Source organism: Arachis stenosperma, chromosome 10 (genome assembly GCF_014773155.1).
Source record: "Arachis stenosperma cultivar V10309 chromosome 10, arast.V10309.gnm1.PFL2, whole genome shotgun sequence".
Lineage (NCBI taxonomy): Eukaryota > Viridiplantae > Streptophyta > Magnoliopsida > Fabales > Fabaceae > Arachis > Arachis stenosperma.
In genome coordinates this window covers 54,207,306-54,230,084 of record NC_080386.1, presented here as the reverse complement: position 1 = coordinate 54,230,084, position 22,779 = coordinate 54,207,306, and the positions used below count along the sequence as shown (strand labels likewise).

Sequence of the window (22,779 nt, the reverse complement as noted above, 5' to 3'; positions counted from 1 at the left end):
CTCAAATCAGAGTCAAACAGAGCCCCCACTGCCAAACTCTAAGTTTGGTGTTGGGAGGCCACAACCAAACTCTAAGTTTGGTGTTGAACCCCCACATTCAAACTCTAAGTGAATCACAATTTCGCGCACCAGGCGGATATAGTGACATGTAATCCTCCCAACACTTTGATTTAGAAATACATGTGGTATAATCAGTGACCACACTTCATCTCTTCCCATGAGCAATTAAATCAAGGAAGAGATGAGAATGAACTTGATCCGGAGAATGCAACATCTCCTTAACCCAATGATTTCCTCAATTCTGATCTTACCCATTCTCTTTACTTTCTGTCATTTATTTTCATGCTCATTGCCCCAAATCCCCATTTAAGATTCTACACTTTATTTTCTGTTATTTACTTTCCTGCCATTTAATTTTTTGCAATTCTCAACTACATCCTGTTTAGCTCAACTAGCATAATCTTCCAATTAAAATTCCTTGACCAATCAATCCTTGTGGGATTCGACCTCACTCTATTGTGAGTTTTCACTTGACGACAATTCGGTATACTTGCCGAAGGAAAATTTGTTGAGAGACAAGTTTTCATGCATCACTTTTTGGATATGGAATGGCTAAAGGGTCCTTCTCACAGGCCATTGATGAGACCCATGATGGATGCTTCTGTCGACAGACTTTATATGTCTAGACATGCTTTGTTGAATCTTTCCATGTAGTTTCAGAGGTTTTTCCAATCTCCTTGCTTAATCCCTAGCAGGCTTGGGGCATGCTTGGCTTTGTCTTTCTGGATGGAGAATCTAGCTAGGAATTTCTTGGCGAGGTCACCGAAGCTCGTAATCGACCTTGGCGGCAAGCTGTCATACCACTTTATTGCTGTCTTGGTCAACGTCAACGAAAAAGCTTTACAACGGATTGTATCCCAGGCATCTTTGAGATACATCCGGCTTCTGAAGTTGCTGAGATGATGACTTGGATCGGACGTCCCATCATAGGGAGTCATGTCAGGAGCTTTGAAGTCTTTTGGGACTTTAGCTTTCAAGATTTCCTTGGTGAATGGGTCTTGGTCCTTGTGGGGGCTATCTTCGTGACTGGATCGAGTGGTTTTAGTTTTGAGGTCAGCTTCGTGCTTTAAGAGCTTGTCCTCTAGCTCTCGGCGTCGTCTTGTTTCTCTTCGAAGGTCTTTCTTGGCTCCCCGGTGATGCTTAGTCTCTTGTTCGAGCTGTTTGAGGTGATTCTACTATTCTCAGAGAGCATCTAATATTTCTGTGTTTGGGGGTTGCTTATCTTCCCCGGTTTGAGGTGTGTATTTGGAGGTGACTTCCGTGTTTTTGTTTGGCGTTCTGTACATCAAACCAGAGTTGTGATCGTTGTCATGGTCGTCCGCCATGATGATGGGATGACTTCCAGGATCTCTGGCAACGGCACCAATGTTCCGAGGGTTACCTGAAACTGAAGGTCGATCTCGGACGAGATCTTCTGTGCTGGTCGATGCTGCTGTGTCCGACGTGCTGGATCTGGTGGTGCTGCTAATCCTTCATCATCGGAGGGGTGGTACCTGCAAGAGACTTCAATGCTTAAGTTAGCACGTGCTTTAGGCAGGTTTTTTGTGTAGAATCATAGTATGAGTTATACCTGGGTGCTCCAGTGTATTTATAGTAGTTTGGGATGACCTCCCTTGAGATAAGTTTGTTATCTTATCTTATCTTTTATAGGTGAGTCCCCTTATCTTAGGTCAGCCGCCTTTAGGTGGGCTGTGATCTTTTACTTTGGGCCTACTTGGGACCTTGTAGCGATTTGGCTTAGCTCTTTGGGTAGAGGTCAGTGTCGACTAACCTTTGTAAGTCGGTCATTTTTTGTCTTCCTCTAGCCCGGCTTGCCTAGCTTGACCCTGGGTATGAACAGTTACCGAAAAGGCCCTGAATCGAACCGCATCAGTGAATCCTTCTAAGTTCATCCTGGCCTCGAAGCCCGTTAGGTGTTCCTGTGAGTCTTTGGTGCCATCATACTTCATGTCGATGGGTTTGTCAAAACCTTTTTGGAGTTTGCCTTTCAGGATTCTCTCGGTGAATGGGGTGGCTCCCATTATCACATAATCACTTCATGTTTGCTTGACATCCTGGTGGTGTCTTCGATCGTTCTCATTACATCGGGGTTCCAAATCCATGGAGATGCTGTAGTTGCATCGTTTCCCATGTCATTCTTTGGTTGACTTGTCATTTCTGGTCTCACGATTTGATCAGGCTCTAGAGGATGCTTAACTTGCATATTCCGAATGATATCGCTCTTTGGACGTGAATCGATCCTCGAGATTTTTCACTCTTAAGGCATAGCTCTTGGATTATCTGGTTTGCATTTTCTCCTAGGCCGTTGGGCGCTCGGGCTTCAGTGGGCTGCCAGTTGTCCTCCTTCTGTTGCCACTGGGCCAGGGTTGGTTGAAGGTGCACGATGCTAGTTATCCTCCTGTGGGTGGGAGGAATGCTATCCATAAGTTTGGGTTTTGGGCTTCGTGCGTTTGAGTTGTGGTGATTCCTTAAGGATTGCTCCTCAAGATTCTCCCTCATGCTACCATGACTTGGCAGTCCCCACAAACAGCGTCAATGTACTAGAAGTCTCTGGTACAGGTAGTGAGATGGATCAGGGACTTGCGACTCGAAGCAGTTATCAGATCGTCTAATTGCAGAAGCGGAGTGTGGTACCTGCAAAGACACTCCGATGCCCAGGTCATAATGGATCTAAGAGGTATATATGAGTGGAATGAGTAACGTACCTGAGGGAGTCTTTGACTCTCTTTTTATATAGCTTGGGATAGTTATCTTATCTTATCTAATAAGATAAGAGGGATATTTGATTTTGAATATTGGTTAGTAATTGTAGGACCGGTTTGGACCGCAAGAGGGTTGGAGCCCAGATAATCGGGTCAAAAGTTGATTCAAGTTGGAAGATCTACAAACCGGATCTATAACAATAGCCCATCAATTTAATGAATCAAAATATAATTTAATGTATAAATTATATTATTTAATTTATTTTTAATATATATTTTATATTTTAAAATGTATACTTATTTTTATAATTAATTTTACGCACACATTACATGGTTGATATATATATTATTCGAGAACAAAAATATAAACATATATTTAATTTTTACATTATAGCAAAAGTATTTCACTTCACTATTTATTAATTTTTGAAATTCTTACCAAACAAAAGCAAGCACCTAATTTTATAAACTTTTTATGTTTGAGTGTATGATAGTACAGTCAAACTCTTTAAATAATCAAAATTAAATCTATATAAATAATTATGAAAGTGACATTATGAGTCTAATGTTAATAATATTTTATCAATAAATAACTCTTCTCCGCTCATAATATTTGTCAATTTTAAAATTTATAGATTAGTCATTAAAATTTTAAAATTATGAGCTGATTATAAAATTATTTATCAACATATAAACTTTTATCTAATAGATACTTTATTATCTAATACTGCGTTACTTATGTTGTGCATAATTTTTTAAAAGATAAAATTAAAAAATAATTTGTTAATATTATTTAATTAGCATCACCTTTAAAATTTGATAAGCTTGATATTCTAACCCATAGCGTAGCCTCTACTTATTCCAAAAAACGCAGTGAAATTTATATGGAAATAAAATTGTTTGCATTTATCAATAAGTATAGTATAACATTTTTTTTTCCAAATAACATACGCTTAATTGTTTAAAAATGTTTGTCTAACAATGTTACATTAAAATAGATATTTATTTCGGTACGATAATAAATTCATACGTATTTATACAATTAAACGTAGACAAATTAAAATATAACACGTGAATTATATTTTTTACATCAGTATTTAATTTTTTTAAATATATATTATATCATTACTTTATTAAAATATTTTTACAATTTAATAAAAAGAAAAATTTTTTATTTAACTTTACAAAAAGATTTAAATATTTTTTTTATGTTGGACAAAAATACTCTTTTAAATTGGTTAAAATTTAAAATTTAATTAACTTTAATTTTATATTTTAAAGTTTAATTAATTTAAAAAACAAAACAAAAATATATCTAAAAAATAAAAAAATAAAAGAAATTGTTCATCATCTCTATAGGTTTAATGTTCTTAGTCTCCTCTTTCCTCTTCCTTTTTTTCTCTCTGTCAAGTAGAATGGACCCGATTCAGGAAGAACTTTTCAGAGTAAATTGGAAAAGATTCAAATAGTCAGAGCAGTAAATCAGTGTCAGCGTCGGAATCAAAGTCGAGAATTCCAACAAAGGCGGGAAGGCTAGAACAGATCTCAGAGACGATGCTGCCTTCAACCTCGACAGATGCGGATGCAACTCGCTGAACATCAACTTGTACTGAATGCGAAGATACTACGACTATTATGCATTTCCTAACCTGAAGAAGACGTGGCAATAAACCTGGAGACGCGGTCAAGCTAGGAGACCCGAAGTAGGAGACGCGAGTAAAGAGGCTACGCAGCAAAATTGGTGACGAAAAGCAAGGAATATGTAGCATTGAAAGTGGTGTAGCAAAATAGTGAGGCTACTTGTGTTTTGCTCCAATAAGGAAGATGGTTTCTTTTTCTTCTTTAACAGAGAGAAGAGAAGAAAAAGAAAATAGGAGATGAAGAACACTGAATTCTATAGAAACAAATTTTTTCATATTTTAGATGTGTTTTTTATTTTTTTAAATTATTTAAAATTTAAAATATAAAATTAAATTTAATTAAATTTTAAATTTTAACATATTTAAAAGAGTAGTTTTGTCCAACATAAAAAAATATTTATTTTTTTGTAAAATTATTTAAAAAATATTTTTTGTTTTTATTATGTTTTAAGGGTATTTTTATAAAAATAATAATATAATATATATTTTAAAAAATAATTAAATATTGATGAAAAAAATATAATTTACATGTGTTTTAATTTGTTCAAATTTTTATCATACCGTACATATGAATTTATCATCATACCAAAGCAAACACCATAGATAAATTGAATCGAATGAATTATAAAATAACAAATATTATATAGATTAAACAATTGTGTAGTATAATTCTAGACATATTTGATATAGGATCATGTTGAATTCAATTCAAATTAGTAATGTTCTTAGTATAGTTGTATATATGATCTCTCGGAAAGTAATTTGGCTATCTCTACCTGTTTGAGAAGTGCGTGGGATTGGTGCAACCTCGAAGGGAAGGGGGGACTTGGATCCCACTACTTTAAAACGTGACTTGCCCTGATTAAGGATACAAACAAACAGAAATTTGGCAACAATTTTCATATTTAATTTGCCGGACAAATAACAAATCCCGAATTGGTATTTCAACATGTCTCCATAATTTTTTGGGAATGATTCTTTGTACTTTTGCCACCATTAACGTTTCCCACGTGCATTTCAACTCATTTAATTTGTCGCTAACGTGCGTGATAAAATGTAAGATTTAGCTAACACGTATTTTAGAATATATGATAAAATTATTAATTATTTTTTAAAAAAACAAAATATAAAGTTTAAGTTTTTATATTTATAAAATAAAATATTTAAAATTTTTTATTATTAACAATCTTAATACTTTGAATATATATATATATATATATATATATATATATATATATATATATATATATTAGCTAAATCCTAAAATATATTCAAAATTTCTAAGGAGTTTTTTTGTGTGTATTTTATAGATAATATCTACGGCCAATATAAATACTTCGTTTCTTTTTCGTTCAAAAATTCTTTAGCTAATCAATTAGCAATAAATTTATTTTCATTAATAAGAATTAAAACTCAAACGATATAATTAAACGACGAGATAATCACATTTTATCATCGTAGATAATCTCACCGTATTATTATCACACTAAGATATAATCTTTTAATGGTGAACAGTCAATTAATTTTTTTTGTTGATCCTGTTTTGGTTTGCCTACGAATTTTTACTGCTTTCTCGGAGTTAGCACGAGCAATCTTTATTTTAACAAAAAGTCAACATGTCCATGGCGACCAGTTCCAAGTATAGATTATCGCAACTATGGCAGCCAATGTTGCCATCGAGGAAGGAGAACGGAGGAGGAATCTAGAAAAAGAGGAGGCTGTCATCACAATATGGGGAGAGGACATCCAGGAAGGAATTGAAAGATGTTCCAAAAGCCTTATGGGTAGCCTGCTTGTAGATCAACTATTTTTAGGAGAAACCATGGAGAGAGCGATGCAAGCAATATCGAGACAGCCAAAAAGGTTTAGAGTGACAAACCATGGAGAGGTAACCTTTTCTTAATTTTTGAGTATATACCCATTTTTAGAGTAGACACTTTAGTCCTCAACTAAAATTAATTATTCGATTAGTCCCTAATAATTAACTCCGTCAGTCACTTAGGTCCTTTACTCCATCAACTCTAACGGAGGACAAAATAGTCCCTAACAACTCTAACAGGGGACAAAATGGTCTCTGATCTCCTTTGTTTGGAAACGACACTATTCTCTCCCAATTTCCATCATATCTCACATAACACTAACAGTCTAACATTGTAACTTCAAGCTACACAATGCATACTCTATAACTTTAATGTTCATAAAGAAAAAATTCTCAATTTATTATCAACCAATTCATACTCAGGAAATTAATGACTATATCTCTCAACTACTTATCGTCTTCGATGGATCCTATGAATCTAGACAGCAAGTCTGATTTGTTAAGACTCATCGTCGTTGTTGTCATCTCCCTCCTCCTCTGCCTTATCATCTCCATGACACCACATTGTCCACCACTCCGATCGCTACCTTCAGCTTCTTCTCCGAACCAATGTTCAGTAATCGCTTTAGTTTTCATATGAGCAGCAACGGTGACATTGCTCGTTCTACTGATAGCTTAGATGTGAGGTTGAAGCTGTCTGCCAACTTGAACTCCGGGAAAGAAGGAATGAAGCACTCGGTGTCTATTTCAAATTAGAATTTGCATATGATGTCGATGGAGAAAGTATAGACTATTATATATTTCTGGAAAGCCCTGGATGTCTACTTTCCAACGCAATTGACAAAGTGCCATTTGGACTTTGGTAGCTCCAAAAAATCTATTTCGAGTGCAGGGAGGTCAGAATCCAATAGCATCAGCAGTCCTTTTTCAGCCTCTGAATCAGATTTTTACTCAGGTCCCTCAATTTCAGCTAGAAATTACCTGAAATCACAGAAAAACACACAAACTCATGGTAAAGTCTAGAAATGTGAATTTTGCTTAAAAACTAATAAAAATATACTAAAAAGTAGCTAGATCCTACTAAAACTATATGAAAATAATGGAAAAAAGCGTATAAATTATCCGCTCATCACAACACCAAACTTAAATTGTTGCTTGTCCCCAAGCAACTAAAAATAAAATAGGATAAAAAGAAGAGAATATACAATGAATCTCACAATATCAATGAAACTTAGTCCCAATTAGATGAGCGGGGCTAGTAGCTTTTTGCTTCTGAATAGTTTTAGCATCTCACTTTATCCTTTGAAATTCAGAATGATTGGTATCTATAGGAACTCAGAATTTTAGATAGTGTTATTGATTCTCCTAGTTCAGTATGTTGATTCTTGAACACAGTTACTTTATGAGTCTTGGCCGTGGCCCTAAGCACTTTGTTTTCGAGTATTACCACCGGATACATAAATGCCACAGACACATAACTGGGTGAACCTTTTCAGATTGTGACTTAGCTTTGCTAAAGTCCCCAACTAGAAGTGTCCAGAGTTTTTAAGCACTCTCTTTTACTTTGGATCACGACTTTAACCACTCAGTCTCAAGCTTTTCACTTGGACCTTCATGACAGAAGCACATGGTTTGGGACAGCTTGATTTAGCCGCTTAGGCCAGGATTTTATTCCTTTGGACCCTCCTATCCATTGATGCTCAAAGCCTTGGATCCTTTTTACCCTTGCCTTTTGGTTTAAAGGGCTATTGACTTTTTCTGCTTGCTTTTTTTTTCTTTCTTTTTTTTTTTTGCTTTCTTTTTCACTGCTTTTTCTTGCCTCAAGAATCAATTTCATGATTTTTCAAATTATCAATAACATTTCTCTTTGTTCATCATTCATTCAAGAGCTAACAATTTTAACATTCATAAACTTCACTATCAAAAATATGCACTGTTCAAGCATTCATTCAGAAAACAAAATGTATTGCCACCACATCAAAATAATTAAACTAATTTCAAGATAAAATTTGAAATCCAAGTACTTCTTGTTCTTTTGTAATTAGGCACATTTTTCATTTAAGAGAGGTGAAGGATTCATGGAATTATTCATAGTTTTAAGGCACAGACACTAGACACTAATGATCATGTAATAAAGACACAAACATGGATAACACATAAAGCATCAAATTCAAAAAATAGAAAAATAAGAATAAGGAAATTAAAGAACGGGTCCACCTTAGTGATGGCGGCTAGTTCTTCCTCTTGAAGATCCAATGGAATGCCTAAGCTCCTCTATGTCCCTTCCTTGTCTTTGTTGCTTCTCCCTCATAGCTCTTTGATCTTCTCTAATCTCATGGAGAATGATGGAGTGCTCTTGGTGCTCCACCTTTAGTTGGTCCATGTTGTAACTCAAGCCTTCCAAAGAGGTGTTGAGTTGCTCCTAATAGTTGTGTGGAGGAAACTGCATCCCTTGAGGCATCTCAGGGATTTCATGAGGAATTTCCTCATGCTCTTGTTGAGGTCCATAAGTGGGCTCTTTTGTTTGCTCCATCATTTTCTTAGTGATGGGCTTGTCCTCTTCAATGAGGATGTCTTCCTCTATGACAATTCCAGCTGGAGGGTGGTATGTGGTTCGGCCAAGGTGTAGAAGTAGTGTTCGTAATGTGTGAAAATGAAGGAGTGTGGAGGGGTTTATATAGGATTGGAGGGGAGAGGTGGGTTCGTGTATATAGGGTTGGGTTTGGGAGGGAAAGGATTTTGAAAAGTAAGGTAGGTGGGGTTTTTGGGGAAGAGGGATGGAGGTGATTGGTGAAGAGAATATAGGGAAAAGGATAGGATATGATAGGTGAGTGGTGTTTTGGGTAGAGTGTTATAGAGATGTGTGAGGGGGAGAGAGAGAGGGGTGTGATAGGTTAGGATCCTGTGGAATCCACAGATCATGAGGGGTCAAGGATTTCTCATCCCTGCTCCTTTAAGGCGTGCAAAACGCCTTTATTGTGCAATCCTGGCGTTTAACGCCAGACTGCTGCTTATTTCTGGCGTTAAACGCCAACTTTTATTCCTTTCCTGGCGTTAAATGCCAAGCTGCAACCTGATTCTGGCGTTTAATGCCAGTTTGTTGCTTTTTTCTGGCGTTTAACGCCAGTCTGGTGCTTCTTTCTGGCGTTTAACGCCTAGAATGGTGCCAGACTGGGCGTTAAACGCCCATTCTGCTATCCTTAAATGCCAGTAAGTTTCTCCTCCAAGGTGTGCCATTTTTAATGCTATTTTTTATTTTTCTTTAATTTTTGCAGTTATTTTTGCGACTCTACATGATCATCAACCTAAAAAAAATAACATAGATAAATAAAATTGGGTTGCCTCCCAATAAGCGCTTCTTTAATGTCAATAGCCTGACAGTGGGCTGTCATGGAGCCTCGCAGATAATCAGAGCATGGTTGTGACCTCTCAATACCAAACTTAGAATTTGGTTGTGGCCTATCAACACCAAACTTAGAGTTTGGTTGTGGCCTTCCAACACCAAACTTAGAGTTTGACTGTGGGGGCTTTGTTTGACTCTATATTGAGAGAAGCTTTTCATGCTTCTTCTTCATGTGTACAGAAGGAGAACCTTGAGTCTTGAATACAAGGTAGTCCTCATTCAATTGAAGGACCAACTCTCCTCTATCAACATCAATCACAGCTTTTGCTATGGCTAGGAAAGGTCTGCCAAGGATGATAGATTCATCCTCATCTTTCCCAGTGTCTAGGATTATGAAATTAGCAGGGATGTAAAGGCCTTTGACCTTTACTAGCACGTCCTCTACCTGTCTATAAGCCTTTATCATGGATTTATCTGCCATCTCTAATGAGAATTTGACAGCCTGTACCTCAAAAATTCTCAATTTCTCCAGTATATAGAGTGGCATTAAGTTTATGCCTGACCCCAGGTCACACAGAGCCTTCTCAGAGGTCATGGTGCCTATGGTACAAGGTATTAAGAACCTTCCGGGATCCTTTTTCTTTTGAGGTAGTGTTTGCCTAATCAAGTTATTCAGTTCATTGGTGAGCAAGGGGGGTTCATCCACCCAAGTCTCATTACCAAATAACTTGGCATTCAGCTTCATGATTGCTCCAAGGTACTTAGTGATGACAAGTCATCTTAGCCTAGTTTCACTAGCCTTTTTCTTATGTTTTCATTTGAATTATGCACTTTCTTAAGCCATAAGCAAGCCAATTGGGTAGATTTTCATGCTTCCTTTGATTGAATCAACCATAGATGAATTAATGCAATTTCATGAGGTTTTATGCTATAATTGTCACATATTATGAAAGAATGAATATCTCATGATTTTGAGCATAGCTTTGATGTGTTTGGTTGATTAATGATAGGTGAAGAAAGCTTGGAGAAAGGTTAAAGCAAGAAGGAACGGCTAGGAGGAAGAGAGGACAAAAAGTTTGAGCAAAAGTTTGCCTCAAACTTTAGCTCAAACTTTTGGAATAAGTGAAAACGAACCAGGGAGCAAAAAGCTTGACCAAAAGTTTGCCTCAAACTTTTGCGCAAACTTTTGGGAGAAAAGCTTGAGCCAACGTTTGCCTCAAACTTTTTGGCAAACGTTGGCATCACAAATCAACACCCTGGAGAGCAAAAGTTTGCGCCAACGTTTGCCTCAAACTTTTTGGCAAACGTTGGCGCCATGAACAACACACCCTAGAGAGCAAAAGTTTGCGCCAATGTTTGCCTCAAACTTGTTGGCAAACGTTGGCGCCATGAGTGTGCATGAGGGGGCCAACGTTTGAGCAAAAGTTTGACCCCAAACTTTGGCTCAAACGTTGGTAGCAGCAAGAATGGGGTGGCTGATGTGAAAAGTTTGAGTAACCTCAAACTCTTACTCAAACTTTTACTCAAGCTTTCATGATTCCAAATCCGGTTCACTTTGGTTCTCTCCCCAACTCCAAGAGCAATCAACCAAGGCCTCTATCAACCCAATTCCATCAAGAGCAAAGGCCCAATTGAAGGCTTGAAGACCATTTGAAGAAAGTGTATAAATAGCATAGGATTTAAGTTTTTAAGGGGGCTTTCTTTTTAGTTTTCATAGAGAGTTTTCCCTTGGAGAATTCATAGTACACTTAGTAGAGTGCTCACTTTACATTTTAGCATTGTTGTTTTTAATTCAAGGGAATTTGGGAGGAGAATTAATCTCTCTTCTTCCTTGTTCTTGCTTGAATACTCTTTACTTTTCTTGCTTCGGATCTTGGGTGGAGAATTGAAGAACTTCTGTTTCAATCTCACCTTGGGATCTTGTTTAATTTTACTGCACAATTGAATTTCCGTTTCGGTTAATTGCTTCTTCATCTACTTTCTCTGCAATCTTCATTTCCTTTGAAATTGTTCTTGGTGGATCTAGGAAGGCATTGAGATCTAGACTTGGTTATCTAGTCTCTTGGGTCCTGAGATCTGAATTCCAATTTTACATTCTCTGTTTAATGCTTTTCAATCTCATTTACATTTCTGTTTTTAGATCCGATTCAATCCAAGTTATCTTCTACTTCTCTATTTGTGGCAATTTACTTTTCCTTGTTTAATTTCTGCAAATCCAATTCCCAATTCCCTCTATAATTCAAGCCATTTACATTTCTTGCAATTTAAGATTCTGCAATTTACATTTCTTGCGTTCTAAGTTTCTGCCATTTAATTTCTTGTTCTTTAAGATTCAGCACTTTAAATTTCAGTTCTCTTTAATTTCATGCAATTTACCCATTCCCTTTACTTTCCATGCAATTTAAATTCTGTTAATCACAAATCTCTCAACCAAATCTTGATTCGCTTGACTAAACCAACCACTAAACTAAAATTGCTCAATCCTTCAATCCCTGTGGGATCGACCTCACTCCCGTGAGTTATTATTACTTGATGCGACCCGGTGCACTTGCCGGTGAGTTTTGTGTCGGAACGTTTTCCGCACATCACTTAGTAACTTGCTCTTTAGTAATATCTTCATCCTCTTCAGAGGAGGAATAGTCATCAGAGCTCATGAATGGCAGAAGTAGGTTTAATGGAATCTCTATGGTCTCTAGATGAGCCTTAGATTCCTTAGGTTCCTCAAATGTGAACTCTTTTTTGTCCAAAGGACGTCCCATGAGGTCTTCCTCACTGGGATTCACGTCCTCTTCCTCCTCTCTAGGTTTGGCCACACCAAGTAAGGTTATGGCCTTGTACTCTCTTTTTGGATTTTCTTTTATATTGTTTGGGAGAGTACTAGGAGGAGTTTCAGTGCCTCTTTTACTCTGCTGGCCCACTTGTTCCTCCAAATTTCTAATGGAGGACCTTGTTTCATTCATAAAACTGAGAATGGTCTTAGATAGATCAGAGAATATGTTTGCTAAGTTAGAGGGGCTCTGCTTAGAATCCTCTGTCTTTTGCTAAGAGGATGATGGAAAAGGCTTGCTATTGCTAAACCTGTTTCTTCCACCATTATTAAAGCCTTGTTGAGGCTTTTTTTTATCCTTCCATGAAAAATTTGGATGATTTCTCCATGAGGGATTATAGGTGTTTCTATAGGCTTCACCCATGTAATTCACCTCTGCCATTGCAGGGTTCTCAGGATCATAAGCTTCTTCTTCAGAAGATGCTTCCTTAGTACTGTTGGATGCATTTTGCAAACCATTCAGACTCTGAGAAATCATATTAACTTGCTGAGTCAACATTTTGTTTTGAGCCAATATGGCATTCAGAGCATCAATTTCAAGAACTCCCTTCCTCTGAGGCGTCATATTACTCACAGTATTCCTTTCAGAGGTGTACATGAACTGATTATTTGCAACCATTTCAATGAGTTCCTGAGCTTCTGTAGGCGTTTTCTTCAGGTGAATAGATCCACCTGCAGAATGGTCCAATGACATCTTAGACAATTCAGACAGACCATCATAGAATATATCCAGGATGGTCCATTCTAAGAGCATGTTAGACGGACACTTTTTAGTCAGTTGCTTGTATCTTTCCCAAGCTTCATAGAGGGATTCACCTTCTTTTTGCCTGAAGGTTTGAACATCCACTCTAAGCTTGCTCAGCTTTTGAGGAGGAAAGAACTTGGCTAAGAAAGCGGTGACTAGCTTATCCCAAGAGTTCAGGCTATCTCTAGGTTGAGAGTCCAACCATGTTCTAGCTCTGTCTCTTACAGCAAAAGGGAAAAGCATAAGCTTGTAGACCTTGGGATCAACTCCATTGGTCTTAACAGTATCACAGATCTGCAAGAAATTAGTTAAGAACTGAAAAGGATCTTATGATGGAAGTCCATGAAACATGTAATTCTGTTGCATCAGAGAAACTAATTAAGGCTTTAGCTCAAAATTATTTGCTCCAATGGCAAGGATTGAGATGCTTCTTCCATGGAAGTTAGAATTTGGTGCAGTGAAGTCACCAAGCATCTTCCTTGCATTATTGTTGCGTTCGGCCATGTCTCATTCTTTTTTGAGATTTTCTGTAAGGTTTTCTCTGGATTTTTGTGCTTTAGCTTCTCTTAGCTTCTTCTTCAGAGTCTTTTCAGGTTCAGGATTTACTTTAACAAGAATGTCCTTGTCCTTGCTCCTCCTCATATGAAAAAGAAAAGAACAGAAAAGAAAGAGGAATTCTCTATGTCACAGTATAGAGATTCCTTTATATGAGTAAAAGAGAAGAAGAATAGAAGAGGAAAAATTCGAATATAGAGAGAGAAGAGAAGAGGGTTCGAATTATGAGTAGAAAAGAAGTGTTAGTAGATAAATAAATAAATAGAAGAAGATGAGAGAGAGGAGTTTTCGAAAATAATTAAGAAGAAAAGGAAAATATTTTTGTTTTTATTTTGAAATATAGTTAGAATTCAAAAATTAGGAGAAGAAATGAAATTAAAATTAAAATTTAAAATAATTAGTTAATTAAAAAGAATTTTGAAAAGGAGAAAGGTGATTTTCAAAAATAAGAGTGAAAAGTAGTTAGGTGGTTTTGAAAAAGATAAGAAATAGTAAAACAAACAAAAAGTTGATTAGTTAGTTGAAAAAGATTTGAAAATCAATTTTGAAAAGATAAGAAGTTATAAAAGATTTTGAAATTGATTTTGAAAAAGATATGATTTGAAAAAGATATGTTTGAAAAGATATGATTGAAAATATATGATTGAAATTTATTTTGAAAAAAGATTTGAAAAAGAAATTTAGAAAGATTTGATTTTGAAAATTAAAGTTAATGACTTGACTAACAAGAAATCAAAAGATATGATTCTAAAATTTAAAGTTTGAATATTTCTTAAAAAGAAAGTAACAAACTTGAAATTTTTGAATAAAAACATTCATTGTTAGTGTTAATTTCGAAAACTATGAAATAAAGATAAGAAAAAGATTTTGAAAATCAATTAAAAGAAATTTTCGAAAATATAGAAGAAAAATGAAAAAGATTTGATTTTTGAAAAAGTTTTGAAAACATAAGATTTTTAAAATTGAAATTTTGACTTGACTAATGATGAGCGGATAATTTGTACGCTTTTTGGCATTGTTTTTAGTATGTTTTTAGTAGATTTAGTTAGTTTTTAGTGTATTTTTATTAGTTTTTAGTTAAAATTCACTTTTCTGGACTTCACTACGAGTTTGTGTGTTTTTCTGTGATTTTAGGATTTTCTGGCTGAAATTGAGGGACTTGAGCAAAAATCTAATTCAGAGACTGAAAAGGACTGCAGATGCTGTTGGATTCTGACCTCCCTGCACTCGAAGTGGATTTTCTGGAGCTACACAAGCCCAATTGGCACGCTCTCAACGGCGTTGGAAAGTAGACATCCTGGGCTTTCCAGCAATATATGATAGTCTATACTTTTCCCAAGATTTGATGGCCCAAACCGGCGTTCAAAGTCACCTTCAGAATTCCCAGCGTTAAACGCCGGAACTGGCACCAAAGTGGGAGTTAAACGCCCAAACTGGCACAAAAGCTGGCGTTTAACTCCAAGAAGAGTCTCTACACGAAAATGCTTCAATGCTCAGCCCAAGCACACACCAAGTGGGCCCGAAAGTGGATTTTTATGTCATTTACTCACCTTTGTAATTCTTAAGCTACTAGTTCCCTATAAATAGGACCTTTTACTATTGTATTTTATATCTTTTGATCACTTTAGATCTCTAGATCATCTTTTGATCAAGTTTTTATGATTGAACCCTCTTTGGGAGGCTGGCCTCACGGCCATGCCTAGACCTTGTTCTTATGTATTTTCAACGGTGGAGTTTCTACACACCATAGATTAAGGTGTGGAGCTCTGCTGTACCTCGAGTATTAATGCAATTACTATTGTTCTTCTATTCAATTCAGCTTGTTCTTATTCCAAGATATCACTTGTTCTTCAACTTGATGAATGTGATGATCCGTGACACTCATCATCATTCTCACCTATGAACGTGTGACTGACAACCACCTCCGTTCTACCTTAGATTGGGTGGATATCTCCTGGATTCCTGATACACGACGCATGGTTGCTGCTCGCCTGACAACCGAGCGCTCGCCTGACAAACGAGCCAGCCATTCTGTGAGATCAGAATCTTCGTGGTATAAGCTAGAATTGATGGCGGCATTCAAGAGAATCCGGAAGGTCTAAACCTTGTCTGTGGTATTCTGAGTAGGATTCAATGATTGAATGACTGTGACGTGCTTCAAACTCGCGATTGTGGGGCGTTAGTGACAGACGCAAAAGAATCACTGGATTCTATTCCGACATGATCGAGAACCGACAGCTGGATAGCCGGGCCGTGACAGGGTGCGTTGAACATTTCCACTGAGAGGATGTGAGGTAGCCACTGACAACGGTGAAACCCTACATACAGCTTGCCATGGAAAGGAGTAAGAAGGATTGGATGAAGACAGTAGGAAAGCAGATAGACGGAAGGGACAAAGCATCTCCATTCGCTTATCTGAAGTTCTTACCAATGAATTGCATAAGTATCTCTATTCTTATCTTTATGTTTTATTCGTATCTCATCCATAACCATTTGAGTCTGCCTGACTGAGATTTACAAGGTGACCATAGCTTGCTTCATACCAACAATCTCCGTGGGATCGACCCTTACTCGCGTAAGGTTTATTACTTGGACGACCCAGTGCACTTGCTGGTTAGTTGTGCGAAGTTGTGTTTATGCCATGGTATTGAGCACCAAGTCTTTGGGGCCATTACTAGGGATTATTTGAGTTGTGAAAAGTAGTGATCACAATTTCTTGCACCAAGTTTTTGGCGCCGTTGCCGGGGATTGTTGAGTTTGGACAACTGACGGTTCATCTTGTTGCTTAGATTAGGTATTTTTTTCAGAATTTCTTTAAGAATGAATTCTAGAGTTTCATGATGATCTGTTGAAATCTGGCTGGCTGTGAAGCCATGTCTAATCTTATTGGACCGAGGTTTCAACTTATCATCACAAGAGCTTGTTGATTTCTATCAATCTTGCTGTTGAAGCAATGATCTGCTGAGGCTTGGCTGGCCATTGGCCATGTCTAGTGTTTTGGACTGGAGCTTTCTTTGAAAGCTTGGCTGGCTGTGAAGCCATGTCTAATTCCTGGACCGGAGTCTTAGACTAGCATTGCAATGATTCCTGGAATTCTAATTAAGAATTCTGAAACCTTTATTTTCTTTTTTCATATAATTTTCGAAAAAGCACAAAAAAATTACAACATCATAAAAACAAAAAAAATATTTTATGTTTCTTGTTTAAGTCTAGTGTCTTATTTTAAGTTTGGTGTCTTGCATGCATTGTTTATTTGATCTTGGTTCTATTTTCAAGTCAATAATACAGAGAACTGAAGACTCAGTACATACAGCAGAGGAATTACACAGAAAAAGCTGGGCGTTCAAAACGCCCAGTGAAGAAGGAAAACTGGTGTTTAAACGCCAGCCAGGATACCTGGTTGGGCGTTTAACGCCCAAAAGGGTAGCATTTTGGGCGTTAAACGCCAGAATGGATACCATTCTGGGCGTTTAACGCCAGGATGGCACAAGAGGGAAGATTCTGTTTTCAAATCAAATTTTTTTTCAGGTTTTCAAAATTCTTCAAAATCAAATCTTTTTCAAATCATATCTTTTCAATCATATGTTTTCAAAATCAATTTCTTTCTATTTTCAAAGATACTTGCTATCAATTAATGATTTGATTCAACATTTCAAGTATGTTGCCTTTTCTGTTGAGAAAGGTTTAATGTTTGAATCATATCTTTTCTTGTTAGGCAAGTCATTAATTTTTAAAATCAAATCTTTTTAAATTGTTTTTCAAATCATATCTTCTCAATCACATCTTTTTAAAACCATAACTTTTCAATCATATCTTTTTAATCACATCTTTTCCAAAAAAGTTTTCAATCATATCTTCTTCAGAATCTTTTTCAAAATGATTTTTTAAAATCTTTTTAATTAATTGTTGAAAAAAAATATCTCTTCCCCTCTTCTCACATCCTTCTATTTATGGAGTACCATTCCTCCTCAATGCACAATTCGAACTCTATCTCACTAAGTTCGAATTCTTCTACCTCTTCCTTCTATTTTTCTGTTCCTCTGACACCTCAAGGAATCTCTATACTGTGACATAGAGGATTCCATATTTTCTTGTTCTCTTCTCCTTCATATGAGCAGGAGCAAAGACAAAAGCATTCTTGTTGAGGCTGACCCCGAACCTGAAAGGACCTTGAAGCGAAAGCTAAGAGAAGCTAAGGCACAACTCTCTGTAGAGGACCTAACAGAAATCTTCAAAGAAGAAGAACCCATGGCAGCCGAAAACAACAACAATGCCAACAATGCAAGGAAGGTGTTGGGTGACTTTACTGCACCTACTCCCGACTTCTATGGGAGAAGCATCTCTATCCCTGCCATTGGAGCAAACAACTTTGAGCTTAAGCCTCAATTAGTTTCTCTAATGCAACAGAATTGCAAGTTCCATGGACTTCCATTGGAAGATCCTCATCAGTTTTTAGCTGAATTCTTGCAAATCTGTGACACTGTCAAGACCAATGGGGTTGACCCTGAGGTCTACAGACTTATGCTATTCCCTTTTGCTGTAAGAGACAGAGCTAGGATATGGTTGGACTCACAACCTAAAGAAAGCCTGAACTCTTGGGAAAAGCTAGTCAATGCCTTCTTGGCAAAGTTCTTTCCACCTCAAAAATTGAATAAGCTTAGAGTGGAAGTCCAAACCTTCAGACAGAAGGAAGGTGAATCCCTCTATGAAGCTTGGGAAAGATACAAACAATTGATCAGAAAATGTCCTTCTGACATGCTTTCTGAATGGAGAATCATAGGTATTTTCTATGATGGTCTCTCTAAACTATCCAAGATGTCTTTGGATAGCTCTGCTGGAGGATCTTTTCATCTAAAGAAGACGCCTGCAGAAGCTTAGGAACTAATTGAAATGGTTGCAAATAACCAATTCATGTACACTTCTGAAAGGAATCCTGTAAACAGTGGGACAAAGCAGAAGAAAAGAGTTCTTGAGATTGATACTCTAAATGCCATACTGGCTCAGAATAAAATATTGACTCAGCAAGTTAATTTGATTTCTCAAAGTCTGTCTGGAATGCAAAATGCACCAGGCAGTGCTAAGGAAGCTTCATCTGAAGAAGAAGCTTATGATCCTGAGAACCCTTCAATGGAAGAGGTGAACTACATGGGAGAACCCTATGGAAACACCTATAATCCTTCATGGAGAAATCATCCAAATCTCTCATGGAAGGATCAACAGAGACCTCAACAAGGTTTCAACAACAATAATGGTGGAAGAAACAGGTTTAGCAATGGCAAGCCTTTTCCATCATCTTCTCAACAACAGACAGAGAATTCTAAGCAGAACCACTCTGACTTAGCAACCATGGTCTCTGAGCTAATCAAAACCACTCAAACTTTCATGACTGAAACAAGGTCCTCCATTAGAAATTTAGAGGCACAAGTGGGACAGCTGAGCAAGAAAATTACTGAACTCCCTCCTAGTACTCTTCCAAGCAATACAGAAGAAAATCCAAAAGGAGAGTGCAAGGCCATCAACATGGCCGAACTTGGAGAGGACGAAGAGGCAGTGAACGCCACTGAGGAAGACCTCAATGGACGTCCACTGGCCTCCAATGAGTTCCCTAATGAGGAACCATGGGAATCTGAGGCTCACACTGAGACCATAGAGATTCCATTTGATTTACTTCTGCCATTCATGAGCTCTGATGAGTATTCTTCCTCTGAAGAGGATGAATATGTCACTGAAGAGCAAGTTGCTAAATACCTTGGAGCAATCATGAAGCTAAATGACAAGTTATTTGGTACTGAGACTTGGGAGAACGAACCTCCTTTGCTCACCAAAGAACTGGATGACTTGTCTAGGCAGAGATTACCTCAAAAGAGACAAGATCTTGGGAAGTTTTCAATACCTTGTACCATAGGCACCATGAACTTCAAGAAGGCTCTGTGTGACTTAGGGTCAAGTGTAAACCTCATGCCTCTCTCTGTAATGGAGAAGCTAGGGATTTTTGAGGTACAAGCTGCAAGAATCTCTCTAGAGATGGCAGACAATTCAAAGAAGCAAGCTTATGGACTTGTAGAGGGTGTTCTGGTAAAGGTTGAAGACCATTACATCCCTACTGATTTCATAGTCCTAGAGACTAGGAAGTGCATGGATGAATCCATCATCCTTGGCAGACCCTTCCTAGCCATAGCAAAGGCTGTGATTGATGTGGACAGAGGAGAATTGATCATTCAAGTGAATGAAGAATCCTTTGTGTTTAAGGCTCAAGAATACCCCTCTGTCACCATGGAGAGGAAGCATGAAGAGCTTCTCTCAAAACAGAGCCAAACAGAGCCCCCACAGTCAAACTCTAAGTTTGGTGTTGGGAGGCCACAACCAAACTCTAAGTTTGGTGTTGAACCCCCACATTCAAACTCTAAGTTTGGTGTTGGGAGGTTCCAACATTGCTCTGAGTATCTGTGAGGCTCCATGAGAGCCCACTGTCAAGCTATTGACATTAAAGAAGCGCTTGTTGGGAGGCAACCCAATGTTATATTTTATCTATTTTCCTTTGTAATTTTATGTTTTCTGTAGGTTAATGATCATGAGAAGTCACAAAATCAATTGAAAAAGCAAAAACAGAATGAAAAACAGAAAGAAAAATAGCACACCCTGGAGGAGAACTTGCTGGCGTTTAAACGCCAGTGAAGCTAGCAAATGGGCGTTTAACGCCAGAAAGGGGCACCAGACTGGCGTTAAACGCCAGGAAAGGGCAAGAAGTTGGTGTTAAACGCTAGAAATGGGCACCAGCCTGGCGTTTAACGCCAGAATTGGCATGAAGAGCAATTTTGCTCACCACTTGGTGCAGGGATGACTTTTCCTTGACACCTCAGGATCTGTGGACCCCACAGGATCCCCACCTACCCCACCACCATCTCTCTTCTTCTTCACCTCAACCACTCTTCCCCAAAAACCCCTCACCTATCAAATCCCACTATTCTCTTCACCACTCACATCCATCCTTCATAAAACCCCACCTACCTCACCATTCAAATTCAAACCACTTTCCCTCCCAAACCCACCCTTACATGACCGAACCCTACCCCTCTCTCCACCCCTATATAAACCCCTCTTCACTCCCTCATTTTCACACACCCTAAACACCACTTCTTCCCCTTTGGCCGAACCACAAAGCCATCTCCATCTCCTCTATTTCTTCTTCTTCTACTCTCTTCTTTCTTCTTTTGCTCGAGGACGAGCAAACCTTTTAAGTTTGGTGTGGTAAAAGCATTGCTTTTTGTTTTTCCATAACCATTTATGGCATCCAAGGCCGGAAAAACCTCTAGAAAGAGGAAAGGGAAGGCAAAAGCTTTCACCTCCGAGTCATGGGAGATGGAGAGATTCATCTCAAGGGTGCATCAAGACCACTTCTATGAAGTTGTGGCCTTGAAGAAGGTGATCCTCGAGGTCCCTTTCAAACTCAAAAAGAGTGAATATCCGGAGATCCGACATGAGATCCGAAGAAGAGGTTGGGAAGTTCTCACCAACCCCATTCAACAAGTCGGAATCTTAATGGTTCAAGAGTTCTATGCCAATGCATGGATCACCAAGAACCATGATCAAAGTGTGAACCCGGACCCAAAGAATTGGCTTAGAATGGTTCGGGGGAAATACTTAGATTTTAGTCCGGAAAATGTAAGGTTGGCATTCAACTTGCCCATGATGCAAGGAGATGAACACCCTTACACTAGAAGGGTCAACTTTGATCAAAGGTTGGACCAAGTCCTCACAGACATTTGTGAAGAGGGCACCCAATGGAAGAGAGATTCAAGAGGGAAGCCGGTTCAACTGAGAAGGCACGACCTCAAGCCCGTGGCTAGAGGATGGTTGGAGTTTATCCAACGCTCAATCATTCCCACTAGCAACCGGTCCGAAGTTACTATAGACCGGGCCATCATGATTCATATCATCATGATTAGAGAGGAAGTGGAAGTTCATGAGGTTATAGCCCAAGAACTCTATAAGGTGGCGGACAAGTCCTCTACCTTGGCAAGGTTAGCCTTTCCTCATCTCATTTGTCACCTCTGTTATTCAGTTGGAGTTGACATAGAAGGAGACATCCTCATTGATGAGGACAAGCCCATCACTAAGAAAAGGATGGAGCAAACAAGAGATCCCACTCATCATGAAATCCCTGAGATACCTCAAGGGATGCACTTTCCTCTACAAAACTATTGGGAGCAAATCAACACCTCCCTAGGAGAATTGAGTTCCAACATGGGACAACTAAGGGTGGAGCACCAAGAACATTCCATCCTCCTCCATGAAATTAGAGAAGATCAAAGAATCATGAGAGAGGAACAACAAAGACAAGGAAGAGACATTGAGGAGCTCAAGCACTCCATAAGACCTCCAAGAGGAAGAACAAGCCGCCATCACTAAGGTGGACCCGTTCTTTAATTTCCTTGTTCTTTATTTTTCTGTTTTTTCGAAAATCTATGCTTATGTTTATCCATGTTTGTGTCTTATGATCATTAGTGTCTTAGTGTCTATGCCTTAAAGTTATGAATGTCCTATGAATCCATCACCTTTCTTAAGAAAAATGTTCTTAACTGAAAAAGAGAAGAATTGCATGAATTTTGAATTTTATAACAGATTAATTATTTTGATGTGGTGGCAACACTTTTGTTTTCTGAATGTATGCTTGAACAGTGCATATGTCTTTTGAATTTGTGGTTCATGAATGTTGGCTCTTGAAAGAATGATGAAAAAGGAGACATGTTACTGAGGATCTGAAAAATTATAAAAATGATTCTTGAAGCAAGAAAAAGCAGTGAATACAAAAAAAAAAGAGAAAAAAAAAGAAGGAGAAAAACGAAAAAAAAAGGAGGAGAAAGAGAAAAAGAAGAAAAAGAAAGAAATAAAGCTGTGATCCAAGGCAAAAAGAGTGTGCTTAAGAACCATGGACACCTCTAATTGGGGACTCTAGCAAAGCTGAGTCACAATCTGAATAGGTTCACCCAATTATGTGTCTGTGGCATGTATGTAACCGGTGGTAATACTGGAAGACAGAGTGCTTTGGGCCACGGCCAAGACTCATAAAGTAGCTGTGTTCAAGAAT

The 22,779-nt window shown here is 37.9% G+C and overlaps 1 non-coding gene across 1 annotated transcript; it reads right to left on the bottom strand.

Annotated features, from left to right (window-relative positions):
- Positions 1–18,344: 18,344 nt before the first annotated feature.
- On the bottom strand, positions 18,345–18,452 carry LOC130959711 (small nucleolar RNA R71). The gene has a single exon (XR_009078779.1). It is a non-coding gene; the product is annotated as a small nucleolar RNA R71 (small nucleolar RNA).
- Positions 18,453–22,779: the final 4,327 nt, after the last annotated feature.